This window comes from Diabrotica virgifera, chromosome 4 (assembly GCF_917563875.1).
Source record: "Diabrotica virgifera virgifera chromosome 4, PGI_DIABVI_V3a".
NCBI classification, from domain to species: domain Eukaryota; kingdom Metazoa; phylum Arthropoda; class Insecta; order Coleoptera; family Chrysomelidae; genus Diabrotica; species Diabrotica virgifera.
The window spans coordinates 212,717,932-212,727,818 of NC_065446.1; positions in this window are offsets into that span (position 1 = coordinate 212,717,932).

A 9,887-nucleotide genomic window follows, 5' to 3' on the forward strand; every position below is an offset into this window, starting at 1 on the left:
TACGAAAGTTGCTTAGAATTAGTTAATTTATCCATCTCCGGACTTACTTTAAACGTTTTTTTTTTCACCACCGAGAAGAGGTGAATGTTAAACCTCAAGTAACAGCAACCAACGGAACAAATTCAACTTTGAAGTGGAGGGTAAGTAGAACCTAAATCCAAATTTTACTGCAATTCAGAGTTGCCCCTGAAAATTACGGTTAGCATATTATATCTTAAAAATAATAAATTATGGTTTTGCTTGTTTTCGATTCAGAGGGATGCACACCCGCTGGACAGGCTGTTTCTACCATTGCAGGCGTCATCAGCAGCGTTTGTTAGCGTGCACTCCTCTGAATCGAAAAAACAGCTGGACCATCAATTTAAAGGGAATCTGAAAGATAATTCAAAATCGCCATTAGGACGCGATACAGCGACATCTCCTAACAAATTGAAGAGTCTCAGATGCAGAATCCACCAAAAATGGTAAATAGTTATTTAAATCTGAGATTATTAGTTTTGAAAGTTCTTTCTGGTACATCCTTAATCTGCGACTTTTTCAATAAATAAGACCGCAGACGACGAATATAGAAAACGAAAAGGAAACGATCACATTCCGCTTTCATTCGTCTAGGAAAAAAGGACAGAAGAGGAATTTTCAGTACCCAAATTCGAGTAAAGATAGAAAAATAATAAATGATGGTTTTGCTTGTTTTCGATTCAGAGGGATGCACACCTGCTGGACAGGCTGTTTCTACCATTGCAGGCGTCATCAGCAGCGTTCGTTAGCGTGCACTCCTCTGAATCGAAAAACAGCTGGACCATCAATTTAAAGGGAATCTGAAAGATAATTCAAAATCCCCATTAGGACGCGAAACAGCGACATCTCTTAACAAATTGAAGAGTCTCAGATGCAGAATCCACCAAAAATGGTAAATATTTATTTAAATCTAAGACTATTCGTTTTGAAAGTTCTTTCTGGTACATCCTTAATCTGCGACTTTTTCAATTAATAAGACCGCAGACGACGAATATAGAAAACGAAAAGGAAACGATCACATTCCGCTTTCATTCGTCTAGGAAAAAAGGACAGAAGAGGAACTTTCAGTACTCAAATCCGAGTAAAGATAGAAAAATAATAAATAATGGTTTTGCTTGTTTTCTGTATCCGAGACTCTTCAATTTGTTAAGAGATGTCGCTGTATCGCGTCCTAATGGGGATTTTGAATTATCTTTCAGATTCCCTTTAAATTGATGGTCCAGCTGTTTTTTCGATTCAGAGGAGTGCACGCTAACGAACGCTGCTGATGACGCCTGCAATGGTAGAAACAGCCTGTCCAGTGGGTGTGCATCCCTCTGAATGGAAAACAAGCAAAACCATCATTTATTATTTTTCTATCTTTACTCGGATTTGAGTACTGAAAGTTCCTCTTCTGTCCCTTTTTCCTAGACGAATGAAAGCGGAATGTGATCGTTTCCTTTTCGTTTTCTATATTCGTCGTCTGCGGTCTTATTAATTGAAAAATTCGCAGATTAAGGATGGACCAGAAAGAGCTTTCAAAACGAATAGTCTCAGATTTAAATAACTATTTACCATTTTTGGTGGATTCTCCATCTGAGACTTTTCAATTTGTTAAGAGATGTCGCTGTATCGCGTCCTAATGGGGATTTTGAATCATCTTTCAGATTCCCTTTAAATTGATGGTCCAGCTCTTTTTCGATTCAGAGGAGTGCACGCTAACGAACGCTGCTGATGACGCCTGCAATGGTAGAAACAGCCTGTCCAGCGGGTGTGCATGTGCATCCCTCTGAATCGAAAACAAGCAAAACCATCATGTATTATTTTTCTATATTTACTCGGATTTGAGCATTGAAAGTTCATCTTCTGTTCTTTTTTCCTAGACGAATGAAAGCGGAATGTGATCGTTTCCTTTTATTTTTCTGTATTCGTCGTCTGCGGTCTTATTAATTGAAAAAGTCGCAGATTAAATATGTACCAGAAAGAACTTTCAAAACGAATAATCTCAGATTTAAATAACTATTTACCATTTTTGGTGGATTCTGCATCTGAGACTCTTCAATTTGTTAGGAGATGTCGCTGTATCGCGTCCTAATGGCGATTTTGAATTATCTTTCAGATTCCCTTTAAATTGATGGTCCAGCTGTTTTTTCGATTCAGAGGAGTGCACCATTTATTATTTTTCTATCTTTACTCGGATTTGAGTACTGAAATTTCCTTCTTTCTTTCTGTCCTTTTTTCCTAGACGAATGAAAGCGGGATGTGATCGTTTCCTTTTCGTTTTCTATATTCGTCGTCTGCGGTCTTATTAATTAAAACAGTCGCAGATTAAGGATGTACCAGAAAGAACTTTCAAAACGAATAGTCTCAGATTTAAATAACTATTTACAATTTTTGGTGGATTCTGCATCTGAGACTCTTCAATTTGTATTATATCTTAATTTTTCTGGGATTCCAAGATTATCTCAGATTTAGCCATACGGCTCACACTCCCTCTAAGGGGAAAATTGACTCATCCCAGATACCTACGGTATCAAAAGGATTGAGGTCTGGTGGGACTCTTTCCGTGTTATCGAGCCCTAGGTGACTTGGTATGCTGGGGTATCTCCTAGAAATTTGCGTACACATCTGGCCGTCGCGAATAGTACAGCTTTCTGCATGGTCTTATAATGGTGTTCGCTTAGACCCAACTTTTTTATGTTTTCGAGGAGGTTCTTCGGAATGACTCCAGTAGTAGGTATAATAATAGGTATCGTCTGGGTACTTTGCATTCTCCATTGTCTTCGTATTTGAATTTCCAGATCTCTATACTTGGCGATCTTTTCAGTAAATTTACTACGTAGATTATTGTTGTTAGGTATCTAGATATCAAGATTATCTCCAGATTTAGCCATACGGCTCACACTTTCTCTAGATTATCTTATTATTTTTATTATTATTATGTACGTGTAAAAGAATGGATGCTTTTAATGCTTTAAAAATAATAGAAATAAATGATGTTTTTATTTATTAAGTCTAAAAAACGCTAAATCCAAATTTTAAACCAAAAGTACGGCTTATAAGTAAAACGCAAAACAAAAGTCCGTTGTTTACATAGAAGTGACCATTATGTACTTTCCGAGGTTTTTTAAAAAAACATTTTTATTCTTGAGTTATTCTCTGTGAAATTAATTTAATGAGTGTTGGATAAACCAACTTTAACAAGAATTCCTAATGGTCGAGAAATGGAAGCAAACTAGAACAAGAAAAAGCATTATACATAATGAATCCTAATTAACCTTAAAACGCATTCCTCCATCTGCAAAGTTCCGAGGGTGAATTTCTGGCTGGCTAACTTCCAGTGATTTAATAAGACCGTAGTGGAAAGAAGTGGATAAACACCGATGCTTACTAATTAGGATTCAATCCATTAGAAACCAACGTAGAATCTTAGCTATTTTGACTTTCCTGAGACGTGCCAGAAATACCAAATTTTTGAAGTAGCTTTTACTTTATGAACTCCCAAAGTTGCCTCTATAACGATTAAAAGGATTTGATAATATGTGTAAGGAATAAAATAAAAATAGTAGGGGAGGAAATTATGCTAAATGTGCTGTCACTCGAGCGCTTTGGGGACCTATTGGGTTGTGAAGAGTAGGTTCTAAAACCAAAAAAATTTAAGTGAAGTTTTTCATTTTAGTGGGGACTCTCCATTTTTAATTTAATTATCCATTTCCAACAATCGTTTTTTCCGATTATAGCGCCATTTATCCATAATTCGAAAACATGTTTTAAGTAAAAGTTATTTATTTTTACGTAAGGAACTCGAATCAGGAATAAGTAAGGAATTCGAATCAGGAATAAAAAATGAGGGCCCCTATTTAAAATTTTAAAGTAACCCCCACCCCACATCCTTGGAGTGTCGTGTTTGGTACCATTCGATAGATTTTTTAAATATTGAATAAGTGCATTTTTCAGTTTTTCGATCTGATGTTCATTTCGAGAAATATCGCGGGATTCGTAATTAAAATTTTAAATTTACCCCCCACCCCTCTCCGTGGGGAGTCGTGTTTGGTATCATTCGATAGATTTTTGACAAATATTCAGCACGTATTTTTTAAAAAGATAAAAAATGTCAAGGCAGGTTTTGTTTATATTTGATTCAGAGTTGGACCACCATCTCCATATAGCTATTTCAGCATCCTTATGCCTCATCGGTTAAGCTCAGAAGTCTCAACTCTGAAGGAAATACAAACAATTCTGCCAATTTAAGGCAAACCATCGCAATGCAATGAACCCACCTCTGAGACGCAATTCAGCGACATCTCTCGTATTACGAGGAAAACAACGAAAAGCCCCAGATGCAAAGTTTACTACCTTTTAAACAATTAGAATAATTGAAATAAAAATATAATAAACAATATTTTAAATCAAAGAGTTTTCGTTAATAAACTGCTTTCTGGCTGCATCCCATATCTCCGGATTTTACAATATATAATCACAAGAGACGACGAAAGTAGGAGAAAGCAAATAGAGTACGCTTAGGCCACGCATTTACCTTCCTTTCGTCAAGGAAAAGGACCGAAAGACAGTTTCTAAATACTCAAACTGAGTAAAAATGAAAAAGATAAAAAATATCAAGGCAGGTTTTGTCTATATTTGATTCAGATTGGACCACCATCTCCATATAGCTATTTCAGCATCCTTATGCCTCATCGGTGAAGCTCAGAAGTCTCAACTCTGAAGGAAATACAAACAATTCTGCCAATTTAAGGCAAACCATCGCAATGCAATGAACCCACCTCTGAGACGCAATTCAGCGACATATCTCGTATTACGAGGAAAACAACGAAAAGCCCCAGATGCAAAGTTTATTACCTTTTAAACAATTAGAATAATTGAAATAAAAATATAATAAACAATATTTTAAATCAAAGACTTTTCGTTAATAAACTGCTTTCTGGCTGCATCCCATATCTCCGGATTTTACAATATATAGTCACAAGAGACGACGAAAAGTAGGAGAAAGCAAATAGAGGACGCTTAGGCCACGCACGTATTTTTTAATTTTTAGATCTATCGTTCATTTCGCGAAATATTCGCTTATTTTTTGTGAAACTTTGTGACTCACCCATTTCCTTGCCCAAATCGTCAGATTTTTGAAATATACACTGTTTTGCATGTACTTAACTTACCTTATCTTAAACTGACGATTTCGAGTTTTTTTAAGGATATATTTTTTTCGGTCCCCCCTTAACGAACTACCCTGTGTTTAGAGCCAATATATGGTAGAGGCACAGTATAAAGAGGGACAGTAGAACCACTCTCCGAAAAATTGGAAGTAAAATCTGTAGTCGTGCATGGCGACCGCGCAATGTTCTTAGTCGCTTTTGCCCCACTCTCGCATTGTTAGTCGCATAGAAACGTACGGATTTTAACAGGGAAAACACGCATCCACCACTAGTGAATTACCAATTGTGTACTGCCGTTATAACTTCTTGAGATCAAAGCGCCAACAGAGGAGTGGTTTTACTGTGTAGCCTCTATATACTGTGGTAGAGGTACATCTACAGGGTACCAGGTTTCTCCCCATATGAGAATCTTACGCGCTCGAGTTACTGCAAAAATCCCCGCTTGGGCTCCCCTACCATAATGGATAATATTTTTTTCAAAATTTAAATTAATGTTTTCACTTATTTTGAAAAAACCGTGAAATATTCATGTCTGTCTGTCCACCTGTATGTATATACAACTAGTACGTCATTAGATCAGAATCAGAATGACAAAATTTGTCATTCTGACTCTGATGTGAAGTATCCGATGAAAGCTTATAACCCAAGTGTCGTATTAAAGGTGAGAAATTTGACCTAATATTAAAATAGTACAAATTAGGATCGTATCCTTTATGGGAGTGTTGTTCAATAAAATTAAAGCAGGGAAGGAGATTCCAGATGAGTGGAATCTATCATGTATTGTTGTGATCTTAATTTTGAAATCTGATGCTGTTCTCAGATGTAATTTATTTTAATTAATTGATTAATACGTGAAAGGTGCGGTGTTGGAAGGACCTTAGACAGACTTGAAACGAAACAGTTATCGTGGTTCGGACATATGGCGAGAATGAGTGAAGGTAGAACTGTAAAGAGGGTATGGAAAGCGGCATCTGACAACAAACGAAGAAGAGGCAGGCCAGCAAGAACGTGGAATGCAAATATTGGAAAGGCTTGCGGAAAAAGGAATATTGGGTGGAGAGAAGCAGAAAGACTAGCTACCGACCGAAAGGCATGGAGACGTCTCATTTCTCCACTTACCTCGACACCGTAAGGTACAAGAGGACGGCTTAAGTAAGTAAGTAAAATAATTAATTAATAATTATCTCATTAATCAAACAAATCAAATACCAATATAGTGTCAATCTCAGGGCTAAATTATAATATCAATTACTTACTTCCGTGGCTTCAAAATATTTCTCAGTGGATTCCTAATCGGGATAGATATAGTATTTTTACTACAAAAACGTTATTACGTAGGTCAAAATTTTTGACGTAAGAGAACTGTCAAAACATTAGAATGTGACTTTTCATTATTGCCGTGTTTATAATAAACATAACAATAATGAAAAGTCACATTCTAATGTTTTGACAGTTCTCTTACGTCAAAAATTTTGACCTACGTAATAACGTTTTTGTAGTAAAAATACTATAAGAGAGAGTAAAATAATACACACATATGAATTTCAATTAGAAATTATAAAATCGTTTATTTTATCTAAATGGCACTCAATGCTTAATATTTCTTATATCTTATCTTTCTATCTTTATTTAATACAAACTTACAAACATGGGAATCTTATTTCTTTTTGTCTCCAAAGTTATTTTATTTAAAATGAACTATTATGATTTATAAGTGATAAATTGATTTAGGTTTGATGAAAAATTTTTAATAATGATTGTGTGCTTCAATTTTCAATGTGGTATTTACTACATAAACCATACATTCATGTCATAACAAAATAGACTGACCTTTACTGATGATTTGACAATGTCTTCACACAAAACACGTTTCCTCCTATCTTGGATTGCGATCAAACGACTCGTACCAGCTTCCCAGCAAAGCCTCTGCTTCTTTCAGAAAACTACGCCTCGTACAGCCCTCGTTCCTGCCGTCTCCTGATTCCGTGTTCTATATTTTTCAAACACTTCAACAAAACCGGGATACTCTAGACTCAAGGAGTTATATACTATCTCGACTCGGCCTAACACTCGTTCCACGATATCTTACTTTTTTAATTTTTAAAAAAACAAACTAACTATACCGGCGTTTCACTTTTTTTTTGTATACTCTTCTCGAAAACCGGCCTTCGCCTTTCGATCGCCAAAAACCTTCTGCCACACATCTCTCATCCATTCTCCTACTTCAAAATTACCCTTTCCAGCATTAAAAAATCAACCAATCCCAAGCAACCTTCAATTATCCGTATTCATCAACACAACTTTCCTTTTTCTAAATATCTTAATGGATTTCAAGAAAAATAATATTCCCCATTTCAATTTTACTTTCTACATTAATACAACATTTACAAATTTAATGACCTGTTATCTTATTTACTAAAGTATTAGTTAGCGATGGTTAATGACCAATCCTTCCGCGAACACTTTCTTTGTACACATCACTCTAATTGTTTATTTGAGTCGTATTGTTCCCGCGGTTCGTAAACACTTCTCCGAATCACTCTCTTAAAAGCTACCTAGACATAATTTGTTTTATACAGGGTGTTCCAAATTTACATGCCCGTGGTCGAGAAAAATGAAAACCTTTATTTTAATTTGACTTTAATTTATAATTATAAACTTTTATTTCTTATATCAATTAGGAATATAACAGTATATATCCCTTATTTTCAAAAAAGGGGACAAAAGGTTAACAAAATTTGTTAAACCATAGACGTGTCATAAATACCAAATTTTTGAATTCTCTTTTATTTTATGACCTCCCAAACGAATAAAAGGATTTGATAATATGTGTAAAGAATAAAATAATAATGGGTTATATTTATTTCAAAATTAAAATTATTGTTTTCACTTATATTGAAAAACCCTTGAATTATTCTGTCCACCTGTAAATAAAACTCGTCTACTGTTAAAAGATCAGAATCAGAATGACAAATGAGGTATTAGATGGAAGCTTATAATCCAAGGCTGCTGTTCTGAAGCTATTTCCTTGTGGCATTTTTAGAATTAACTATTTCATGGTAAATTAGATGGTAAATAAGCCGCAATTAAATTGAAGAAAATAATTTTATAACCGTTTCGACGCCCAAATCGGGTGTCGTTGTCAAAATACAAAATAAATTAAACAAAAATGTTGTTGGTTAGTAAAAAATTCTTCTAATAATTTATTTAATCTGACTCATTTATATCGGCAATTCAGATATATATTATACATTTTAAAGTAGAAGACGTTAAAACGTGGCATTTTTATAATTAACTATATAGATGGAAAATAAGCCACAATTAAATTGAAAAAAATTATTTTATTAAATTATTATATTATTTAATAAAAATTATTTTTTTAAATTTAATTGTGGCTTATTTCCCATCTAAATAGTTAATTAATCCAAGAGTGGTATTAAAGTTGAGAAATTTTACCTACGACTTCCGACTTCGGAGTAGCAACCGGAAGTACTGTGGTAAAGTCGCCAAAAAGATCGTATCCTTTATACGAGTGTTGTTTAATAAAATTTAAGCAGGAAGGAGATTCCAGATGATTGGAATCTATCATTTATATATCTTTTATTTTCAAAAAAGGCGACAAAGGGTTAAACAAATAATTACAAAAGAAAGAATCGGTGTAATGCCTTTGACAGCAAGACTATTTTCCATATTTGTAAAAGAAAAAATAGAACCGTACTTGGACCATTACGGAGAAGAACAAGCTGGCTTTCGAAAAACCATATCATGCCTAGCTTATATATTCATCAAGAGACAAGTTATATAAAAGGATAAAGAGAAAACTATTGAAACACATAATATGCCCTTTATCAACTTCGAGGAAGCATATAAAAAACTTTCAATTATTCTGTAAACCTGTATATACAACTCGTCTACCATTACCTAGATCAGAATCAGAGAAACCGACTTCGCATAGGAGTAATGGCTAAGAGAATGATAATGATGTCTCTCCGTCTATCTGTCCGCGAGTATAACTCCTACGTTATTAAAATTGATAGAATGGGTGGTAGAAGTGACAAAAGTGAACAAAACAAAAGCAACAGTGACATTTAATAATGCGTTAGTTAGATGGCTCTACTCGAGTTATTTGGGAACAAAAAAAGAAGGAAAAAAATTGTTCCATGGGAAGCCGAAAAAATGCATTTTTTTAACGTATACCTACCGATTTTGAACTTTGAGGTTACATTTTTTCCAACCTAATTTTTCATTAAAATTTTGCTATTTTTGTCAATTTTCACTCGTAATATCGATAGTTTTTATGATAATAATATATGTTATGAGTACTTTAAAGATACTAAAATTGGTGTGGAGAAAGAGGACAAAAATAAAAAGGTGACGGTTCGAAAATTAGGATCCTATTATTTATATCTTTGCTGTAAATGCCGGTCAACTTTGACTGGTTGTATGCTCATCACAATTAAAGGTTTTTTTTTCTTTTAAAAGGAGCGGCCTGCCGCTTTTTTCCATTATCGTTTTCATAATTAAATATTTTAATTCTGTAAAGTACAATAGATAGGTACAGTATCTTTTTATAAAAAAATCACAGTTATTATTATGTCGTATTATAATTATTATGGTTATTATAGCGACCGTAAATTTTTAATTAACAATTCAATTGTTGCTAAACTGTTCACTCAATTTCCATCCGCTTCTGGAATTATAAGCTATACGAAAAGGCCT